General features: G+C 40.6%; 1 protein-coding gene across 1 annotated transcript in view; it reads left to right on the forward strand.

The window, feature by feature from the left end:
• LOC139287811 (probable small nuclear ribonucleoprotein Sm D1) overlaps positions 1-25,325 on the forward strand; it is a 37,854-nt gene that overhangs the window by 11,535 nt on the left and 994 nt on the right. The window lies entirely within an intron of this gene.

Below are 25,325 nucleotides of genomic sequence, written 5' to 3' on the forward strand. Positions count from 1 at the left end.
ATTACGGAATACTGCATGGCCTCAGGTACAGTATGTCTCAAAATACGCATTTACCCAACATGATTAGTACACTTTAGCAGTAAGCTTGCACATAGTTAATAGATATAAAGACGAATACATCTTTATAAAGCAAAGATTAAAGGAAACAAAAACATAAATTGAGTTTGATGTGGGAATAATTTTGGCCTTAAAAAATATCTGATAATGGTGTTGTCATCCACCTCTAATATTCTTAGAACTAATCAGTGTGTTTTACTTGTAATTATTATTCTATATCAGAGCTTTTTGCAGATATATTGGTATCAGTGTATATGTTGGCCGATAAGTCTCAAGAAATTGCAGTACATTGCAGACCCACCAGTAAGTAATTAACAATTGGGCTGTTAAGATGACATTTGAGAGTTGCTTTGGTCTCCTTTTCTGCAATGCATCATGTTGATAGATGAAATTATTTGGTTGGACCAAGACGGAATTGAAATATTAGAATAAATCAAATCGTCTGCGTGGAGAGGCAAGGTTTTCTTCAATGGGTTTCCAAGATAAACAAAAGACCGCCTTTAGATTTATGCACATGTAATGCTGACATCTTGACCTGTGGCTGGTTCCCACCCCATATGAACTTGGAGATTAAGGAGTTAGATGGGAGAGGAAGGGGTAATATAAATGCAAAAAAGTTAACCCAAGATATCCATCTTCACAATTGATACCCCAGTCTGTATGGACTTGGGAAGATGAGTCCATCTGCTAAGGTCAGATTCAATAATTTTATGAATGCCCAAAAATGTTTAGATGATTGTTTTTTAACTCCCAGGTACTTAAAATGTATAACAGTAGTGATATAAGATACTAGTGAACTCAGTATCAGGTATTGATTCAATGGTAAAAGAGCTGGAGTCTGCGAAGATGCTTGATGAATGGAGGTCAGGGAAATTGAGTGACTTGTATTATTAAAAATAATTGGACAAATAGATGGATGTTCTCTAAGAGTTGTGCCAGTGAGTTTAGAGAGGGACTAAAGGGGCAGCCTTGACAACGAGAGCATGTGATATGAAATTGGGGGGAAGTAACAATCATAGGATCATTTAAATGAAATTTGACCTCAATTCGAATCTTTTTAGTACTTCCCACAGATAATCTTCTTCAAGTAAAATGCCTTTTCCGCATCCAGGCTAAAAACAGCGTTTGGAAATGTGATAACTTTTGCAGCATGTATGATATGCAGAATTCAGCGCATGGTGACGCAGTGGTTAGCACTGTCGCACAAGAGGTAGAGCAGGGGGTTGGGGGTTCCATCCCTGGCTCCCCCTGTCATGTCCTTGAGCAAGACACTGAACCCTAACTTGCTCCCGTTGGAAACCAGCACCTTGCATGCCAGGTGTGTGAATGTGTGAGTGAATGGGTGAATGTGACCTGATTGGTAAAGCGCTTTGGGAACCGTTAAGGTTGAAAAGCGCTATAGTGAAGACCATTTACCATATTATCAGAGGCTGTCTGGTCAAAGTAAACCAATTTGGTCATATAAGGCTCAAGATGGGATGCCAAGATGTGAGCACGCTTTGATCTGGATAGTTCGGCGGGACGTTCAGGATGATAGCAACGTTCAGGCATATAGTAAACAAGCTATGTCAGCCCTCTGAGCTGCTCACTGTAGTTTTTTCTCTATGGTCCAATTGAGTTTCAAGCTTGGAGAACTGCTTCTCGATAAAAGCATGTTGTTGTTGTTGTTGTTGTTGTTGTTGTAATGTAGAGTGAGTCATGGTGGCTAGCACATTGTTGTAGTTAGTAGCATCTTCAGAGGAGTCATGGGGTTACTTACTTCTTAGTCGATTAGCCATTTCCAGCCAAATACGTAATTTGTGCCTTTAAGCAAGGTTAGTGCAGAAAAGTTAATGGATAGTAATGGTAAAAAATGGAGAGAGATGGACTAACACATTGTTGGTTTTCATCTTCATGGGTTTCTGTTGACAATGAGAACAAAACAACCCATTTAATATAATTTTATTTCATTCATTCCACTGGGAGCATACATTTGTTCATTATATTTTATTCCTCCATACTCCTTTTGTAATATAGGTGTATCAGTGTCAGTTGGTATCCAGATAGTGTAGAGAAAAAACACTCCAACAAACTGGCTTGACTCCAACAAACTGACCTGTTAGTGTTAAGTTGGGAAGGCAGCAAGAGGGGACCTCTTTGTCACTGAATAGAGTCTGTTAGTGACGAGAAAGACCGGTTCGTTTCATTTCATCTGGCTCTTATGCACAACTGCGCGTGCATCATACAGAAGCAGGATTTTGGATTCACTTAACTTATTCCTCTTTCAGAGTTGCTCAAAAAGAGCGATTCATTTGCAAATCTAATTTGCTGGGTGTACTTACCACCAACGGAGCAGGTACACGGGAGAGTACACCCTCCACAGGCCTAAAGAGTGACCTGCAACAACAGAGATCTTTTAACGCCTGTCAAAATAGCAGATCAACCAGTAAGTAAAGAGTTATTTCCATCCCCCAATGTGAAATGGCAAGATAGAGCTCTATAGAGAATGACAAGAGGGAGAATAGTCAATGTAGGAAACAAGAAGAACCCACTGTATATTAATATATGAATTCCTATTTCATGTCCAGTTACTGTACTGCATTTGAGAGTTTCTGAATGCACAGAACATTTTTTTAAATCAGCAATTACATCAGGGCAGGTCATCTGAGGACAGGTGCCCTGGAGGCAAACTGCATTCAGTCACTAATAACATGCTTGTTGCGGTGAGCTGCGAGAGCGTTGTGTTTCCGTATTGTTGCTTGGGGTGAAGTGTGAGAAGCTGCAGCGTTTACTGACAGCCGCATAACTTGCATGTCAGCTTGGCAGAACAAAGTCAGAACAAGGTGTCTATGGAAACCACTCCAGCATCAACTACAGTGTGCATGTACATGTGTGTCTTGCGTGATATTTGATGATATCCACAAATATGTGTGTACCTGCACCACACATGTTGTATGTGTTTGCAGAGGAGTGTGTATGTTTCTGGAACTGTGAGCTCCCTGATGACTCATGCTGCTGGTATTCACTGTCACTGGTGTGTGTGTGTGTGTGTGTGTGTGTTTGTGTGTGAGAGAGAGAGAGAGAGGGTGATCAGACAATGCTTTAACATGTCAGCAGAGTGTTTGTTATACATACATATTTGCTATATATGTCAAATATAACATTTGAGTTGCAACCACACCTGTACACACATATATTACACACATATTACAACATATCATAGTACACTAAACATAGTGTGTGTGTGTGTGGTATTAATGTCTAAACCTGCATTTTTCATGAGTGTGAATACGAATGTTTGTGTATATTTTACCCTTATGACAACTATATCTGTATGAATATCAATATTACACCACTGTGACAGAAGAAAAAACAAGGAGAGAAAAAATGTCAGAGTAACCCTTAAAAGCCCTTGCAGGTTTAGTAGGTGAATGAGTGACACCTGTGTTCAGAAGTGAGGAAAATGTTTGTGGAGACGAAGAGTGAAACCACGCTGCACACCGCAAGCCAAGCCGAGCTGTCGCCTGTCATAATGCTGTGAGGGGACAGTCAGGCAGCGTACAAAGTAAAGTTAACATTACATCACAGTAACCTATCACACTAATATACTTATTGCAAATACATGTAAATTGCAATTCATTATTTAACACCTGACGACACATACTGTGATGAGAAAAAAAATTCTCAGGTATCTTCAGAAGGAAATATTACATGGCAGAAAGTTCTACTTGTGATAATAGAAGTGGGGTTTTTTTTTGTCTGGATGATGACTGTAAGCTGAAGGACCACAAGGTTTGACCCCAGGAGAGCCTGTGACACTCTTTTGCCAATGGGCAACTTCAATTAGTTCAATCTCCACACACACACACACACACCAGTCCTTTCCTTTACCTTGTGTCGGCGCATGTAGGTGTGTTTGAGCGCACGTGTGTGTGTGTGCATGGAAATATACTTTGACATCACAGCTTTTGCTCACACGTAAAGGGTTTCCCTCTGTGTGTGTGTGTGTGTGTGTGTGTGTGTGTGTGTGTGTGTGTGTGTGTTGCTAGGTAACATGCACCAGGTCAAACAACAGTCATGTGTGCGGTGTAGGCTGCCATGGCGACACATAGTGATCCCACGCTTGTCGTAACAGTGTTGCCTGTGCGTGACGAAACCACATGAAAGGCTTGGCTTGGACACATCAAATGGAATTTTTTTTTTTGGTGGGTTAAAGGCGCCTCAGCTCATCATTTAATAACCAATTAAACTGTCACCTCTGCAGGCTGTGTGATGCATGACTACAGGTTGCAGGTGAGAGGATGAGTCCTGGCGTGTCCTCACAGAAAAGTCAAAGAGTCTTGAAAAAAGGAAAATTAAGCAGTGGATTTCCAATGCTGCACAGTCTCACACACACACACACACACCATCCACTTCTTCTCTTAAGTACATAATAGCGAGATGGGACACTTTTCAGGAGATTAAGATAATTGTGCTTTGCTCCAGCAAAGGTTGTGAAATGATGCGGAATGTCAGGCAGACAGATAGACAGACAGGCTGTATTCAATTTATAGCTTCTTGGAGTAAAGCCGTCAGTTCAGGTCAGTTCAGGTAAACGGACTGCTGATGTTATGATGTCTTCACACTATAGTACTTTTTCTGATGGTCTTGCATTCTTGATCAAACCATTTGTCGACATTTTGCCATATAACGGGCTTCTGTTTTTGTTGTATAAGGTCAGCTTTAATAGCTGTATTATGAAATACCCTATTGATATTATCAATGGTCTTGTTTACACCATCTCTGGTTGGGATATATTGATTTTTTGGTCATATATTGATATATCATCAGATCAGGTGAGTTCAACGCCTGTTTATCTCAATGAGCTCAAATTCAAAAATTCTCACAGCAGTAGTGGATGGAAACATGCATTCATTCATGTTCCTTTGCCGGTTTTCTGTGAATTCGGTTAAAAATTTGTGCCACATTTGGATAGAAACCCGGCTACTGTGAGTTTGCCAAGACATCAGGCAGCTCAGCACACAGACCCTGTAAAACCAGAAATACTTTACACTTCACTCTTTACACTATTAAACAAACATAATAAATAAAACATGTTAGTTAGTGAGACTCAGTTCTGGTATGCAGATTTGTTTCTTCATATGTACTGTGCAGATTTGAGAGTGGTATTAATCTTTTAATCTAACTCTCAGTGAGAAAGTGAATGTCAGCCTATTCCTTTAATAGCAGGTCTGTGACGGGACATGCACTTCAAGTATCCTGCACCTGAGTCAGACCTGCTACAAGCTCATCCACCACCTTTGCTTCTATCGTTTAGTTTGGAGGAATTGTTGTCCTATCTAAACATTAGCTAACATAAGCTACCAGTCATACCAGGCTGAGTAGTCTGTTGCAGCAAAACCCTTTAACTGTATTGAACTGAGAAATGGTTTTACTGCTTATAAATTCAACTTTTCATTGGTCAACCGCACACCCGCAAACCTCGCTGCACAGGCTATGCTGAGAGCTTTACATCATCAGCAATGCCTGTGGGGGTTGTGTGCCAGGCTACATTTCCATGACCTTACGTCTTGGAGGGAATTTACATTTCGGAGGGAATTTAACATTAATTTTAAGTTTGCAATAGAATATTAAGAGAAAGTTATGCATTACTAGAATAATTACATAAGATAATAGACTTGAAATAATTTTATTGAATACATTTTATTCCATTCTTTGTAAACAATACTACATCACCATAACGTATTGTCATGTGTTTCATTTTGCCGTCCTGCCATTCCGTCGAACTGTTTGTTTTTCCCGTGCCGTCCAGAAGGTGTTGTCCGTCTGCTGTCTACCGTCTGCCTGAATCCATGCGAATGCAGCATTGTTCTCTTTGTGTATTCTGTCATTCTGGACCAGTTAGTTTTTAAGCACAACACATTCATTTCAGTGGTTGTTAGGGACCAAGCAGTGAGGCAACGAGGAAACGGGAGTTGTAGATGAAAACCTGGGTTTTTATTTAACCCCCCCCCCCCCAAAAAAAAAAAAATGCAAAAAGAGAGGTCAAGGCAACATAACTATTCAATATCACAAGGTGTTAACTGAACAAACTGACCTCCCACAATGACTCGAGGGAACATATATGGTGGCTTGGCCGAACCACAAGAACACACGTGGTAAACAAGAAGGACTCCACCTACAACTAAATACAAAGCATAACTAACTAAACCGAAATCCCCCCTTCCCATAACAAGGCAGCACATCATGGTCTGGCCCAAAGAGGATCCCCCCCAACTATCACAGTTACTCAAAGACACTGCACTGTGGTTTGTTGACCTCTACCGTCATGACGGTGTATAGAACACAGGCGGTGGAGGATATCAGGATGTTCCAGAGTGGAATTCTTTTAAATCTGGCTCTCACAGGAACTAAAATGCAATCCACGATGATCCAAGTCAAACTGAAAGTTTCCTCCGGGGAGCCCTTGGCAGTCAGCAGCTGATCTGTGAAACTGAAGAGGTTGGGTGTTAACAATAACATGGATCAAACATTAAACCACTAAACTGCTGATTTCCTTGGAATGGCATGTCTTCGTAGGAGTCTGTTGCACCATTAGCGCACAGTGTCTCTAACTCTGTCTGTGTGGGAACATCACGGAGAGACAACACACAATAGCAGACAACAATGCTCAGTCAACATACCTCACGTTTATGTGTCCCATCTACTACTACACACACTGGCAGTGTATTAATAGTATGCAGTATCCATTGTATAAAACATACACTTTCACATTCAAGCAGTTGTGACCCTTAACACCAGAAGAACATTGTATCATAAAATTCTTTCAAAAATATTTAAATTTCCTGATACTGGCTGCCTCTAATTCTGTCATATACATATATTAGTTGCATGCGTGACCATATATTTCTTATATTAAGTTTGCATGCTTGGATTTCCCATTTTTTTCATATGTGGCATGAGCAATTCCTGCACAACAAACATTGCAAAAGTCTTGGCTCATTTGTAGGGTAACAAAGAAGAGCAGTCAATGCAGGGGAAATGGATGTAAGGAAATAATTCAAAAGATTTAAAGTATACATAGTGTATTTCTTTTAAATTTTACATTCAGTGTAAATATGGATCCAAGATGGCGCCGCGGATGGCTGCCTCGGTCTGTTGGAGCGCATTGTTGTGCACTGTTGTTATTTATCTTATCTTATTTTTATTTTTATTCTTATTCTTATTTTAGCTTTTATATTCTACTTATTTTTCATCAAAACAATAGCACCTTCAGACCACAGCAAATTCCTTGTAATGTATGTTACTTGGCAATAAACAGTTTCTGATTCTGATTCTGATTCTGAAATATATAAACCCTCTCAGGAAACCAACACCTACAGCATACTGCTTATCAAATTTGACTGAGATGAATGACTTATTGGTTGTTTTCAGGAACAGGCTCATGTATTTGAGTTAACATTGGTTAGTAATGCTGCCTGAGGGAAGGGCCGCCACACATAGCTGGGTAAACAGTGACACAGTCACTCCAGAGGGGAAAGTGACACCACAGGTGACACCACAATATGGCAATATAGTGATGTATTTAAATAAGATCAGTCTGGTATCAAATGTCAGGACATAAAGATAACATGCAGCAACAAAACAAAGTGTTTCATGTCTTAATAATCAGGGGCTGAATATGAAGCTGCACAGAAGCCAAGAGGGCCCGTGGTGGCTTTGTATTTAGATATATTTTTGAATCCTGCTACCTCAAGATCAGTTGTTTTGCCATGAAAATGGTTCATTTATCTGTATTTCATTTTATTTGAACAAACTTCTTATTTAGTACATGAAAACAAGATCCTTCTTTCCCTGAGATAACAAGAAATGAAACTGTTTGCTACAAAAATGAACTTCTGACTCAGATGAGAGGATTACAAAAATTATTTGCTGAGGAAAGGCAGTCCATCGCAGATAAAAACATAGGACTTCAGTCGGTCAATTCATGTAAAAACTGCTGTTAAATGAAAGTGCTGGTGGGATGTGAAATGTTGATCCCAAGACTCTTTTTAAAGAGTGCTCCAGCCATTATTTTAAAGCTTCACATCATACATTTTCACTCAGCTGTTTGTGTTCACATTACAACAGCATGGAGGAACAGCAGGATGTAAAACAATATGTTGGACTGTAAAATATATTTTATATGCTGCGATGCCTTTCGGGCAAGGCAGCGTGTTAGTATGAAGCTTTTTCATACAACAACAACTTTTGAGGTGATGTAATCACAATACTGCATTCTCTGAGGTTTATTATATTAAACAGAAAAACAACAGCAGGTGGAATCATTGTTAGATTACTAATAGAAAATCCCATGGGACTATCGTTGTATCTGAATGACATTGTGTCTCTGTGTATGAGGCCGAAGCCAGCGCGGCACTATTCAATGTGGGAAACAATGTCACACTTAATTACAGAGCTGTGGTCTAGGAACACTTCAACACAATACTATCTACTTTTAGAAATTACTTTTTGGGAGAGACGTGTGTGTGTGTATGTGTGTGTGTGTGTGTGTGTGTGTTTGCGCATGCACATATGACTGCATGTTTGTGTCATTGAATCAGGGAGCTTCCTCATTGCAGCCAAAATCCAAATTACTTCCTGTGTGATATTCCTGTGCTGGCTTAACAATGCTGGTGGCCCAGGATGTGACATCGCACAAACAAACAAACAAACAAACACACACACACACACACACACAAACACACACACTAAGAAGTTGCTGGTATTCCTATTCAACATGTACTCTGGGCCCTGAAATGAACTTTCTCATTCATAAACATACTCACGCACATACACATCCCAGCTTCTTACAAATGAGGTCAAATAACTTTTCAAAGTGGTTTCACATCATTCTTTCCATCTAGTAGCGAACCTTAGAACCACCTGTACCACCGTATTTCTGCCACCATGACAAAAAGCTGCTTGCTGCAGTTTCGTGCTATGACCAAACTTTCTCATTGCAAGATCTTTTTCTTGTCATAGCAAGATCTTTTCCTGTTATGACACAGTTTTACTACATGCTTGTTATAACAAAAAAGCGTCTCATTAAAACAGGAAACTTTTCTCGTTAGCAGCCATGACAGCGTGTGGCTGATGTTTTCTTCACCTTGTGAGTCTCTGTGTGTGTGTGTGTGTGTGTGTGTGTGTGTGTGTGTGTGTGTGTCAGCACTGTTGCGGGAACCACCACGGAAGCTACCATGGAAGAGGGTAATGAAACAACATTACCCTCTTCCATTTCATAATGCCTAGTTGTACTTCTGCGGTAGAAATTTGCTTCCATAGCCTGTATACACTCAAGAACAACCAAGGAACTAACGCAACAACATAGCCACAAGGAACACAGAACAGGTACTAGGTTTATTGCGGATTTCAATGAGGAGTCTAGGCACGACAGGAAACACAGGCATGTACACAAACGTACCCATGCAAATACGTGTGTGCACAGTAATACCGTTTAGTGGCTTCATGCCCTGGTCAACATCTGATTGGCTGCTTATCTTTGGAGGAATCTCGGAATTTAGAGTAAGGGTTAGCCCGACATCCGCACTTCCTTATACAAAGACACACACAAACTCACACTCACACACAAGTGTACATAACACAGTCTCGGGTAGGTTAAAATAGGTGTACAGGCTGGAGATCTGTAGGGTATGGTTCTTTTCTTGGAAACTGTTCCAAAGCCACACTCAGCCACCTAAAGAACACAAGCTATGATTTCTGTAATGATAACAATAACACACGCACAGTGACATCAACATGTCTTTTGTTAGGGAAACACAGTGTGTGTGTGTGTGTGCTTAAGGTTAGGCAGGGGAGTGGTGAAACTCTGTAAGCCCAGCGTATCTGGATTTCATTTGCCTTAAATCAGATCTGCTTTAAGAGCAATTAGAGTCAGAGCCCATGGCAGCCCTGTGTTTCTGAGGGTTGCTCAGGGCAACCAGGGGCACTCTGGAAACAATAGCACAGCTGTATAGTAAAATGTGCTGGCATATCTCTAATTCGGCTAACATGCGAAAGTGAGTTTACAGAAATTACAAGCCAAATTCTGTTACTGTTTCATGCCAGATACCATATGTTGTTGCTGCAAACACACACTGTACTTCTACACTTACGAGGACCTTCCACTGACCACAGTACATTCAATCCCTTGCATTAACCTTTACTCTAACCTTTACCCTAACTAACTTAATCCTGATTCTAACCATAATCCTAAACACAAATCCTGACCTACAACAAGCAAAGGTCCACACACACATGCACGCACAAATTCATCATAAAATATTTCACAGAAATTAAAAAGCTGGATCCAAAAAACAAAATCCACTGATTTTCAACGCTGTGAGAGGATGAACTTGATGAACAACAGATGAATACATTTACAAATTGAGCTCCATTACACATGGAGTGCAAATATTTACAAAATGACGTCACTAAGTGTGACGTTAACAGGAATTTGATGCATTTTCAATAAAACCACGCCACCTTTTGGATGGATATTCAGGCAGCAATCAGTTTTCAATGTGCGTTTAACTCAGATGCCAGAAGATCAATAAACCATGTTGCTGTTCAGCAATTCGTTGTTCGCATGGTGCCTAACCTACGGAGGCCAACAAGTGCAAACGTGCTACAAACGGCCCAAAACATTTCCATTATGAGAAACGCAGATTCAGAAACTAATTGCCAATTCAAAAACACATGTGAAAATCAGAAAAACAAACACAACAACGGAAACGTGCTGCAAATGAAAAATCGTGAAACAGAAAATAAAGAAATGATGCAAAGTCAATAACACACAAACCCCTGAAAACAAATGCAACAAAAAAAACACTACATATCTAATCAACACGACAAAAGTTCTCGGGCCTCTAGGGGGAGCACTAAAACTTTCTATGTCGCCTTTTACTCCATTTCTCTTTTCTTTTTGTTGTTCTTGGGGTTGCGTGTTTTTGACTTTGCATCTGCTCGGAGCAGACACGCGTAACATGTTTTTCATATGGCAGCAACACAACAGCCTGCCTAAGATTCCTGCAAACACGCTTAGTTTACGCCAGCAGCTTAACACAAAGTCCACCAGCTAACTTTACAAGCAACAGGAGCAACAAAGCCAGTTAGTGCAGAGCTGCTAGCTCTGTAAGGATAATACCTCAGGGGAGTCCCTGTAGTTCAGCATGCTGCAGATCCCCAGAATCCGAGTGTAATCTAAAGTCTGCTGGGTATGGCCAACTATTGCTTCCGACACACCCTGGCTATGGTGCCCAGAACAGGGCACAGAACAGCAAACTGCACTACAAACACTAAAAGACAGTTGCGTCATACTTAAACCCAGGCAGAGAGACGGAACTGATTGATTGTGGATTGGACTGGGTGCAATGGAAAAAGGGTGAAGTACATAATAGTTTATGCTAGTCAATCTCTTAGCGATGTGGAGACGAGATACTCCAAGACTTCCAGAAAAGGAAGTACTGGCTGTTGTGTCGAGCTGTCCTCCTGCATGGTCATCCTTTCACACTAGTGAATGATCACAAAGCACTGGAAATTGAACAATCCCAGGCCAAAACCACCTGCCAGGATGGAGAGATGAGGACTGAACACCCAAAGCCTTAACACTCACTGAGGTCAGGGTAGAGACACTCAAAGACCCCATCCTTCAAGAGGTTAGTGCTCACATCAGAGACAACACATGGCATAAAAAAGATCCAACATGCTGATATTCGAAAACAGTTCAGATAAGTTATCAGTGAACTAACAACATCAGACACTGTACTGTGGGGCACTAGAATTGTAATTCCCACTGCCCTAGAAGACAGAGTGTTATAGCTAGCACATGAAGGACACCAAAACTAAAGCACTAAGAGTGATTTCCAGATACTGACCACAAAGCAACAGTATGCAGTTGTCTTGCACGTCAGGCTAACACACCAGTCTCACATAATAAGCCAATGAAAATGTCACCATTGCCAGAAGCTCCCTGGCATAGTGTTAGTGCAGACTTCTATTGACCACTTCCCACTGGAGCGTGCTTGCTTGTCATCATGGATGAGTATACACACTACCCAGTTATAGAGAGTGTAAAGTCAACCTCAGCTAACACAGCCATTCCAGTCATGGACAAAGTCTCCATGTTTGGGATTCCCAGAGTTGTGACGACTGATAATGGTTCCCCATTTAACAGCGACTGGTTCTCCCATACTACTTTGGATTCCATGAGCGGTGTATCACACCACTTTGACTTCAAGCCAATTCCCTGGAAGCAACATCTGAGCATCTTCCTACATGAGTACCAGTCCACACCCCACCACAGAAAGTTCACCGTCGTTCCAACGTAATATGTATAGAAAGATTCCCTCACTCACTCATACTGCAAACAGTTCAGACTTTTAAGTAAGAACTCGGGACATTAAAGCTAAAGCCAAGATGAAATCACATGCACACTCTCACCGTCATGCCACACTCTCACTCCAGGTCAGGTGGCACTGTGCTTCATAGTCAGCCCAAGCACAACAAGCTTACCACACTATACAACACCAAACCATGCACTGTGACCAAGTCAAAGGCTCCATGGTTACAGCAACCAGAGAAGGGCACATCGACACAAATTCTTCATTCTTCAGGAAGATCTTTCCAGAGCTGCTTGGACATCCTGCCAGATCTTGATGATGATCATGGTGGTCATTACAGTGATGCCTCTATGATCACAACAACACCAAGGTACCCCTCGAGGCACAACATATGTCCTCCCACCTACCTATAGGACTATACGTAGTTTATGAACTGTTAAACATATGGACAGTCTCCCACATTTTATGCAAGAATGCATCTTATTCTATGGCTCATGTGTTCAGGCCTAGAGCATGCAACATACTGGCAAGACAGGTTTGCCATATTTCTTGTTAGGTATTGTTGCTCTGTACAGTAAGGAAGTTATAAAACAGGTGAATACACATTTTAAAGCAGGAAAAAAAAAAAAAGAAAGGACAATATGATGTTCACAGGAGCGTGAGTTTATTTTCAGTAAAACTACACCACCTTGTGGAGGTACAGGTACACAGGCTGTCCTCACTGTGCATGTAACAGAATCAGAATCAGAATCAGAAATACTTTATTGATCCCCGGGGGGAAATTGTACAGTACCGGTGCTCCCATTCAAGAGTAGAAAGTAGCATAATTTAGAACTAAAAGTTTGTACAAAATATAAAAATAAGAAATACAAAATACAAAATCTACACATTTACTGATAGGGCTGATAGGCGAACTGAAGGGGGTCCAAGTGTGTCTTGACCAAGGGCCGGAGCTGCTCTAGGACGAGTCTCTCCAGGGTCTTCATGATGTGAGAGGTCAGTGCCACGGGTCTGTAGTCCTTGGAGCCACTGGGTCGCGGCGTCTTTGGAACAGGAACGAGGCAGGATGTCTTCCACAGCACGGGGACCCTCTGAAGACTCAGGCTCATGTTGAAGACGTGGTGAAGTACTCCACATAGCTGGGGGGCACAGGCTTTAAGCACCCTGGGGCTGACACCATCGGGGCCTGCAGCCTTGCTGGAGTGGAGTCTCCTCAGCTGTCTTCTAACATGGTCGGCAGTGAAGCACATTGTAGAGGTGACCGGTGGGGGAGGGGTGGAGTCATCAGGTTGAAGAGTGCCATCAGCCTGGGGTAACCCAGATGTGCTCTTTGGAACCTGGCATCTGTACTTGGCTAAAATCATTAGTGAGGTAAGAGAAGCACCACTCTATGGTGACGAGTGGACAATGTGTTCTCACAGTCCAACAAGACTGGTGTCTCCATTTGAAACAATCCAGCTGTGTTGTGTCACTTACAGTTGTAAGAATCTCCCTGTTGCTCTTTCATCAGTATCAATATTGTAAGTTTATCAGCTAAATAATTGTGGATCAGGACCGTCCAGTAATTGGATAAAAAAAAAAAAGCTGCTATTTACCAGCTGTTCAATGTATCAGATACATATTTCATTTTCATTTAATATCTTATGCTTTCAGGTTGTAGCCACAGGTTGTCAACATTAATCCGGCCTATACTAAAAACTTTCAGACAATAAAAGGCGATAAAAGATCTAAATTGAATCTTGGATTTTTATATGTTTTAACTTTACCTGCAAATGTTGAAAACCTAATCTGAATATGGAATCAATAAGGGATTCAAAATAATTCAGATTTGATCAATTCTATCAAGCCTTGACCCTAGACTTAAAAAATGTGGCTACTCTCTGCTTTCTGCAGTCCAAATGCACTAACACAAACACACACATAGACACAAACACATTAGCCAGGTTACATGTAAACACTTTGTCCAATTTCCTACATAAACTTGTTTTCTCTCAGTAACCCGGTTCCTCATTTTCATATAAACATAGTCACTGACGCCATAGTTGAAGTTTGGCAAACTGGGTCAAATTTGGATTATCTGTGCCATTTGTGGCTGAAAAATAATCAGTTTAAGTCTGAATTTTGCAAGGAAATGTCAGTCAGGCAGTCTGCAATTGTTTCCCTGACATTTTCTTTTCTAGAGGCCCAGAGAGGAAAATTGAATGACATGTACAAACCACTGCCTTGAGTTGCTTGATGTACCTGCTGTGTACCACAGCGTAGCCAACTGGTCTAGCAGCAGCCTGTAGTCTCTTAGTTTATTTCTAATTGTAACGTAGCAGTGTGCCGGGCCAGACAATGAATGGACTGCAGCGCCCCCCCCCACCCCTTCTCTAACCACGGCTTTAACTGCCTGTCCTGTAACCATCAAACACTGCCACTGGTTTCCTACAAGGCTTTAGAGCGAGGGAACATGAAAGGGAGGAGAGGAAGACAGCTGAGGTCCCCACTTCTCCTCTGGATGTGGTAATAGATGGGTAGGGCTGGAGGCTGCTGGTAATTGGTAGCTTGGTGTTTAAAGAGGGGTCCTTCAACTGAAAAACCTCATGGGAGGTCTTTAATTTAAGCTACTAAATACGCCCCTCTCCCCCTCGCTCCAAGTGAGGATGCATGCGATGCAGATGTTTATGGGGTTTGTGTGTGTGTGTGTTCTGCACATACAGTGTGTACACACACAAGTGCACTGTACATATGCGTGTAGTTCTACATTCTGCATTTTTGGCCCTTTGCTGACTCAAGCTTTTAGGTTCGGTATTGTCTCAAAGCCACACACACGAACATGCTTGCATCTGAGTGCACACACACACACACACACACACACACACACACACACACACACACACACATAGCTGTGCTATATGTGGTGCAAAGTCTTGACAGTTCAGGGGTGAAACCACAGGTTTATTTGAGTGGCCAATAGTGGGTTTTATGTTGTTTATATTCGTTTTACCATATATTTTATTTGACTTGTTTGCTTGTTTTTTACTTCTTTAAAACACTCACTACTGTAAGGCAGAAAATGTAATATCATGCAGTGGGCTACATGTTGCAAATCCACTTACCTCATATTAAACCATCACTTGTTGTTGTTGCTATAGACCACCAAGCTGTGCTGTACAATACACTGATGATTTAAGTGTTATGCTTCAGAAAGTTACAGATGCAGATAGAGAGATACACTTTCTGGGAGACCTGAACATTGACTGGCTTTCTCCAACCTGTGCTCTGAAAGAGAGATTACTAGTTATAATCAGTGTATGTAATGTGACTCACATGATGAACGTGCCTACCAGGGTGTGCTCTAACAAGTCTGGGATAATATCATCCATATGTATAGACCATATTTACACTAATGCCAGTGAGCTCTTCTCAAAGGCCATATCCATCCCAGTTGCTTTTAGTGACCACAGTATAGTGGCAATAGCAAGAAAAACTAAAGCACTGAAGGCTGAAGGTTGTGTTTCAAAGATCATATAAATCAATCCTAAATCCATGAGTTTATTAATGAAATAAAAAAAATCTACAGTGGGACAGAGTATGTGCTGTGAATGATACAGGTGTTGTTCACAGAAATGTCATGGACCGTTGCTGTAAACACACATCAACAAATAAGTTCACTGTAAGGTGTACTTTTGCCGCTTGGCTTGATGATGAATTTAAACCATTGTATGTCTCACCGTGATGAAATGAAATGGGCGGCGATAAAAATCGAGGGACTCTACTGACTGAAAAAAATAATATACTTTTACTAACATATCAGGCAGGTCAAGAGCTAATTATTTCAATTTTGACTTCTTCATTGAAAAGGTGGATAGCCTAAAATATAAAATGATCAACTATCAGAAGTCATTAAAGAATGTATCATGACAAATAGAGGTTGTGGCGGGATCTGGATGTGGCGGGGTCCCTGTATGTTTTGTGTTAACGTTTTGTGTTTTTATGTGGACTCCAGGAAAAACAGTTGTTACCTTGGGGAGCTGAATAAACGAATATTATTACATTTGACTAATTTAACTTTTGATTGCACTGAAGAAATGAATTTAGGAAATTATCATACAAATAAAATATAGGGTGAATAACAGAAAGTACACCCCTTTGTTTCATTTTACTTAGTACTTCATAGACCTTGAAAGAACTGTACGTGTATCTAGAAGACCAGACCAATTTACCGTAGCTCACATTTAGTGATGATAACTACATTACAGGGATACTTCAAATGTTTTACACTTGGTCAAAGAAGATTTTCTCGATTTAGAAACACTACTCTGTCTTTTGAAAACAGAGAGTGGACTGGGATTTTTTTCCTCGTTCAAAAAGACCAACAACCAATGTTTTCCTACATTACTCATCCAGCTTCCTTTGCATCAAGTCATTTTCAGGTATTTGCAGGTAGCTAACAGGTAGATAGGTAGTGGTGGAAAGAATGATTGACAGACAGCTGACGGAGAGTTACCAGTAGTCGGAATCTATATAAGCACACCGTAATATTGTTTAAGTTTATCACCTTAAAAGTTCTGATACACTGCACATCAAAAACACAAAACAAAACACTGTCCAACATGACATTCATCATTATACCATAACTGGATAGTGCAGCTGTTATCAATTAACATGACATCTCTTTTTGAAAGTCACAATTATTTTCTTAATTATTGAGTAATATCAAGTATAATAGTGATGTAATATCTTACTAAATGTAATGTAAGCTAACAGCAAACAGGTTTACTTGTATGTTGTCTCTTCTCCAACTGACTGGTTTGAAAAAAAAGAATCTTGGACGGAAAATAATCGCAATTTAAATCCCAACATTGAACAGGAACTAAAAATAAAGTCAAACTAAAAATAAAGATTTTGCTCAAATTGTTCAGCCCTTCTTTACAGGATATTAAACATTTTCAGTGAACAGTGTAGCTCTAGCCAATCCGCTGAACTGTAATATGAGAAGAGATCCACTCGCCATTAAAGGTCTGACCTCCGCAGCATGAAATCTACTGTCAATACAATATAAAAACAAAAAGTTATTTAGCACATTCTGCACAGTGCTTGTTTTACTGGATATTATCAAGTGCACTAAGCTGAAGAGAGAGACACTGAGAGGCTATTAAAAATCTGGGCTGTTTGTCTCTATCAGACCAGGCAGAATTCTCCTTCTTGTGTGTGAGCATTCCTCAATCATTCCTTGGCTGTGGGCTCTGGCAGCAGCCCAGAGACGAGAGTGAACATAAACATCTGGGAGCAGGACCGTATGCGGCGGCTCCCAGAGGGTTTTTCTACCTTCGTCACTCGCTGACCTGTGAGGCTGGAGGTTGGTCAAAATTGCTTGCAAGGGAAAGCTGAGGAGTTTGAATGCCTTTACAGCAAGCTCACTTTCACACTTTTTTAAAAGTTTTAAAGCACCACTCTTTCACATTTACATATGAGTCTGTTTCGCCTCTCTGATAGATGCAACCCAACAATAGAGCTGGGTGTGGAACCTTTTTTTAGTATCAATCCAGATGTGTTCACAGGGTATCAAAAACTGTCAAGTACTGACAGTTGGCATTGAATGCGTGGTCAAATTCATAATCATGTTCACAGATTGTTACTGATTTGAATCAATGTTTTAAAGTAAAAAGTTTCAAATCAAATCAAGACTGAAACCCTGGTGTCGTATCCGAACTAGTATCAAAAAGTTCCAAACAAAACCCTGCCCTACCCAACAATAATTCAACCTACAAGTAGTTCATCTATCTAAGTCTCTTTTTCCATTCACTTCCATTCAATTCCGCAATTCTGGCATCATAAATATAAAAAAAACATACACTTGTCTCACATACACAAATATATACTCTAAAACCCCAAATTCAAAATGCACACACAACAATTGGAGCTCTTCAGGGATTTAGAACATGGATTTAAACCGCCAAGCTTAGTGATGGCTCTCTGCTAGATAGATATCATTAGAAACGTAATTTCAGTCTGTTCTTCATGGTGCTTGTTAAAGTGAATTACATGTTAAAGCGAATTACTCATTGAATTGAGGTATTGTTGGATTTTACTGTTGACTCACTTCCAACTTTGCTTCATGTACTATCACAGTGTTCCCCCTGCATGGTAAATGGACTTCACTTACATAGCACTTTTCAACCATAACGGTTCCCAAAGCGCTTTACAGATCAGGTCTCATTCACCCATTCACACCAATGGCAACCATCAGCAGCACTGGTGTCTTGCTCAATCGGAATCAGAATTAGAATCAGAAATACATTATTGATCCCCGAGGGGGAAATTACACAAGTGGATGGAGGAGCCGAGGATCAAACCCCCAACCCGCTCTACCCTGCTCTACTTCCCATGCCACAGTGCTAACCACTGCACCACCATGCCACCGTAAATGCATTCAACTAAATGATTAGCGCCGCTGTTGTATAAAAATATCCCCAAACAGAGACAATAATTAGCTAGCTAGCATGCTCTTTCCTAACTGTATGTTCAGTGGGTGTCTGGTGTTGAGGAATGGGATTATTTCTGAAGGACTATGGGTTAACAGTCAAGCATAGAGGCCTTTATGTGAATAGTTTAAGCCCCCCCCAGCCAGTCTCTTGCAAAACAATGGCTTTGACAGCATTGGAAAACCTATACTTCATGAGTGGATTGACACACATACTGAACTACTACTACATCCTTTCAGTTACTGGCATGCTAATAAATTACATTCTGCATTCAAATAGGCTTTGATAGCTAGCTATATTTTATGCAGAAATATTTCACCTGCCAGTTATAACGTTCTTAATAATGAAGCTAATAATACGGATAATACAGCCTCTATGCTTGACTCAAACTGGTAACTCACATTACTCAACACCGGACTTGCATTTACGGGGGGATTGCACAAATAATAGGAGGTGACATGATAACAGAGGATGATTATGTATTGCGGCGGATTTACTACAATCTCTGACAGTCAGTTTTGCAGAGGAAAATTCTCACCACAGACAACCAGGCTGATAAAGGAAACATTGGCACTGGAACATTTGTATTGGAAAAGGTTTCATAGAAAAATAAAACACAGACATAAAAAATGATTTCCTTTCATTTTGATAAAAAAAAGACTTCTGATGTGTTTTTCACTGACAATGTTTTGTCACTCTTTTTTCAGTAACAGTTTTGTTCTCAATGCCAAATTTAATTTCAACGCCAGATTTTAAAGTCACTGTCCTGGCTCCATATACCTTGTGTATATTTTGTGCGTCTTCGATTTGGCTCGTATCATTTCATCTCCTTCACGTTTCCCATGAATGTGTTTAATTGCTCCTAAGGTATTACTGTAATAATTACCTATATGGTTAATCATAATTTAGTAATATTCTGAGTAATAGCCTATCAATTTTTCTCAGGTGGAATTGACCAGAGGCCAAAGTAAATTTTTTGTAATCAAGATCACTGTTGTATAATTATTTTATGAGCTTGGCTATCTCATAGAAATCCCACTGCTGAACTGCACCTATGAGCTCTCCCTCTCTCAAAGTGTGTGTCTTGGAGGGCTTTTCCAGGATCAGTCTATATAGTTTATAACAGTTTGTATATACCCAGAATGCCACCAGCAACAACTCCAGAAATTGAGCCCTCGGATAAGGATTGTGGTTTTTAAAAATGGTAAATAATAAATGTATATTTTTTTTATATCTTATATTTGTACATACTTCTCATTTCTAAATTTGTGCTACTTTTCTATTCTTGAATGGGAGCACCTGTAATTTGTGCGATTTCCCCCCAGGGCTCAATAAAGTATTTCTGATTCTGATTCTTTTCTTCTGCATTTAACTCATTATTTGTTTCTACTTGTCAACAAGGTCGTCTCCTAAAAAGAAGTAATTAAAAAAAAAACAACTTCAAACAAAGATACTGCTAACACTGAGGCAGAGTGAGTAAAATTCTGAACCAGATTAAAGAGCTGACTGTCAGCCGTGTGTTTGTGTGTGTGTGTGTGTGTGTATCCTTACCTCCTTTCTAAGTGATGGATCTGACCCAGGGCAGGGCCTGGTACCTGTACAGCTCAACCACAGCTCAATCTGCCTCATGTTTCTATTTACAACACTCTGCTGTGAGGGTCATATTAATCTCTGCGGCCTCAACTGAAGCTGTCAATGGTCTATTTTAACAAGCTGTAATTGCTTAAAGATGGCTCAAAAATGCATGTATTTTATGAAGTGATTAAGCGTTTTTATATAAAAGTTAAACACTAGGATTAGTTTATTAGATTACCTTGAAAATGTAATCAAATACAGTACTTTAGTGACTGTTGCATAAAAACATCATCAGGAATGTCAAGTAACTAACATTCTACAAGTTAGCCAACAAAGAGTGGGAAAAAAAGCATGGAAACAACACAAGCAGGGTTTTCACACCACAGAGCATTATTTGAACCCCTACAGATGAATAATGTTAATGAATGTTCTATCCAATTAAAATTCTACTGGGTAACATTTTAATGTAAAAAATAAATGTCAAAAAAAAGAAAAACCCCAATAGTGATTCAATTCATGGAACTGCAAATGAAGTCAGTCTGTTTGGAAGAAAGAGAAAAACTGAGGAGTTCAAAACTCAAGTGAGGCAGCAAAGGCACCGTGAATAAATGGGGCAACTTTAATTCTACAGTGTTTTTAGGATAGTTGACGTTATCTGGAATTAATAATTTCACACACTACACAAGCAAAAAAGCCTGTGGGTTTTTTTTCCAGTTTCTTGACCTGTCAGGCTTCTTTATTGTGATGACACCATGTCCCAAGATCTTAGCAAGTGACGTGGTGAAAACAATGTTATTATTACTGAGAGGAATGACTGACCAAACTATATCCGCTATACACACTATATGTGTTAGAAACTGCAGTGGTTTTTTTCCAAAGCTGGTGAGGGTAATCAGGCCGTTGTGAAGAATGACTATACAAACTCACAAGAATTAATAAACCTGCAGAAAGAAATGGCAAATCCCAGTTGCCCTGGAAAACATCATGGAGATTGCTCAAATTGATCTTAAAGTATTGCTTAATATACTCAGGGAGCACAACAAGTGCTGATTGCATAATGACACACAACTGATTTTTGTTTACCAAATTGCACGAACCCACACGCTAAAACTGTCAAGAGTAAATAGCCCCGAGCTTGTTGGTGACGATTCAAACCTCAGCATGATTCCAGGCTCCCGTGCCAAATGGAAATGCCATGAGAACATCAACAAGGGCAAAACAAGAGAACATGAATGAAGTGGTGACACAGAGGGAAAGAAAGACAATGAAGAGGCGACAGAGAGAGAGAGAGAGAGAGAGAGAGAGAGAGACAAATGCAGAGCAGAGATCAAGAAATAGACTTCGGGAAGAAAAAAAGAAGTTAGGATTTACACCCGACGGAAATGTGATCTCGTACACCAAAGGCAACAAAGATGACAGATAAGAGCACATGTTCATAGAAGAGACAGACACCAAGAAAGAAAGGAATGACAGGGAGAGGAATTGCCTCTTTAATCTGTGCCGAAAGATGAAACGCTGGAACCAGTTTGGTCAGGAAGTTACAGCGGTGGAGAGATGTGACACTTTGTATAAATGCCCCCCCACCCCAACAGCACAACTCACATCACATAAATATAGCTGATATTTTTATCCATTCCATATGGAGGCGGATGATTTTCAGCACTGGGAAATGAGGTTCCTTAACACCAGGGCAACATCCATCTACAGAGTCTTTGTAACACAGAACCTTCTCTCTCACTGCTGTAAGAGTGTGCACACTCAGTTCCCTGGATGAATTAAGAGTTTAAAAAGCTACTCGAGTGAATGCTGTTGAAATGTTGCTGTTGCATTCTGTACTTACCTCTCCTACAAGGCAGCGTCGCGTTCACTACACCAAGCAGGTACTCAGCAGGGATCAGCCACGGCCTAGCCAGCCAATTTTAGATGGTTAAAACATGGCAAGGTAGCCCTGTATAAGTGAAGTCATGTTAGGTTTTCATCCTTTTTTTTGTATGGCATACTTTGTTTGGTGATTGATGTTTCCGTTAAATGTAATTTCCGTGGGCTCCTTATTTGTAACAACCATTAAAATATGCTTTTGTGATTTATAAAAATGGCTGGAAACAAAATAACAGATAGCAAACAGTAAGGCTGTAAAGCCACACCATGACATTGATTGTAACCATGTGCAGCCAAAAGCTGAATATAGACACACACGGGACAGATAAGTAGTGACAAGTATATACAAGCCCACTCTGTCTACCGCTCCTTCACAGGCCTACACATACATGTAGGAACACAAATGGGCCAAAACAGAAATACACACATATAGGATTACACTGCAAAGCATGTGGAAGCTAAAGACCTGTGAAGACAGAAGTCCATTAAAACAAGCTAGTAGGGCTATATTTATTAGTGGGTCTTTGATGTTTTCATAAGAGAGATATAACAGAAACACATTACAACCTATAGCTCCTAATCTGTCAGACAGGGCACAATTACACACACGTCCCCGTGATTTTAATGACTGAACTCTACAGTTGCGGATGACATGGCTTTTTTTAAGGCTGACACACGCAGCAAGTCTTTGAGCTGAAGTTAAACATCCATATGTGACTGTTTGCTTGCCAAAATTATTATTAATAGGCTTGAGCGTTTCCTAACTAACTTGAGACTTAACCAGGTGAAGTGTCTGAAACACTGGACAATACCCGGACAATTAGGGCTCTACTGCTGTGATGTCTTAATGTGTACGCCATGGATTTGTGCTAACGTAATAGCACAGATCACAGGAAAGAAAATTCTACAGAAAAGCTCACCAAGCCTCTTTGTGGATGGGACGGCTTGGTGACCAACAGCAGTGACCGCGTGCAGCTTCCTGATGTCTTGTTGTCACAGAGAGGTTGTCAGGTTTGGTCCCATCATGCCTGTACAGAGAACAAAACCAAAACCTGTGCTCATCGGCCATATCTGGCAGCCCACGCCATAGCCGAAGAAGCTACGCAGAAGTACTAAGCGGGCTGGATAAGCTGTTGTTTGTCAATAAATAGTTCCAGGACTTATTAACTGCCCCTAAAATTTTTTTTACATTTCTGCTTATGTGTGGATTTAGCAAACACCACTCAACATTATTAGTTATGAGTTACTGCTGTCATAATTCAACGACATTAGAGATGTCGGCAGGTGTATTTTTGATCTTTGGACAGAGCCAGGCTAGCTTTTTTCCCCCTGCTTCCAATCTTTATGCTAAGCTAGGCTAACTACAGCCTGACTCTGTAACACACAGACATGAGTTTGTTATCTTATTATTTATATAATCTCACATACTTGCTGTCTGAGTTTTAACATACTTTATTTCCCTTATGGTAAAAAGAGTACAAGCTGCTGGGGACATGGCAACAATTACCACCCAGGGAGCAGCAGGTAAAGACCAGATGAATGGATGAATGAATGAACAGACACACACGTACACTTGCACCAACGACAACGTGGTACCTTTCCAACACACTCACATACATTAAATGTGGAACACGCAAACATTTGTTCACCATAGCACAAGCGACATTTAGCCACTAATCTTAAGCCTGCCCCCACCCACACACATGGTTCAAGACCCCGGCTTACACACTTTAACAATGTGCTCCCTTTAATAAGAGCTGCCTGCAGAAGTGCTCCCCTCACTCAGCAGCCACCACGTCTCTGTGGCATCTTGCCTTGTGTGTGTGTGTGTGTGGGGGGGGGGGTTACAGAGACAGTGTGTGGTACTAGCAGGGACCTTGGGGGTCTTGCCTCAAGCCACATTATAGCTCCTGATCACAACTGATCTCTCAGTAATAGCAGGCCTTGTAGCAGCTAATGGCAGCGTCTCTCTAATGATGTCTCTGCATGATTCAAGTCCACGCAGCTATTTTAAGAAAACTGCGGCTTCTCCGCCACCCGCCTCTGCTCTTGTCTCTGTCTTTACAAGGTGCCATTAGTTGAGGTTGAGCCTGTGAGGTGAGTGTGGCTGGGTTAGAAGTGGATCTGCGTTCGCGATGATGAAAATGCCTGGGCTAATTGAAGGCCACGTCTCTGGATTTGGTTTCGCAATGAGCCCTGCTGGGCTGGTGAAGGTTTGTGGTTCAAGTCTCAACAACTCACTCTCTGGAGTTTATTTTTACACTTATGCTAAACCAACAGCAAGACAATGGCTGCCTTCTTATCCATTTCCCCTGAAAAAAAAACCCTACTGACTAAATGATGTCAGCCCGCTAACAGCAGGGCAGCAAATAAACAGTCCGACCACAGAACTTCAATTAAGGGATCATTTCTGGTTTATAACAACTTGGTTCTTCTTTTAGTAGTTTTGTCCAATATTTCTACCAGTTATAACAGTGTACTCACCAAAGTAACTGCTGAGATCCGCAAACTCAGTGATATCACTACAATGAAGTCCAATTGGGACAGTTTTGGTAATAATTGTGCGGTTAACGTTTGTTGTCCCTGCTAAATAAGTTTGACTGATGTGAAGGCAGCTCATGTTTACCTCTTTGTAGTGATGTCACCGTGTTCCCAGATCTGAGCAATTAACTACAACAAAGTTATTATTACTAGGCACTGGCCAAAACTTCAATAATAGTACCCGAGTTGTAAAGAAAAGGAATTACCCTTAAATCACCTTCTGTATTTTATGTAACAATAAATGGGCCTCTTTCAAGAACCTCTCATATGAACATGATTTGCGCTAAAGAGGCACAAGTTAGTGATTTAAGAGAACTTGTTGCAGTCACCAAAGTTTTCTTTCTATTTACACAAAATCCACGGATGGTCCAGACCTGTCTTACGGTACATACTGGTACTAAAAAAAAACTAAATTAAACGTAATTTAAAACTAGACTTGCAAGGA

The sequence above is a fragment of the Enoplosus armatus genome, chromosome 7 (genome assembly GCF_043641665.1).
Source record: "Enoplosus armatus isolate fEnoArm2 chromosome 7, fEnoArm2.hap1, whole genome shotgun sequence".
NCBI classification, from domain to species: Eukaryota; Metazoa; Chordata; class Actinopteri; order Centrarchiformes; family Enoplosidae; genus Enoplosus; species Enoplosus armatus.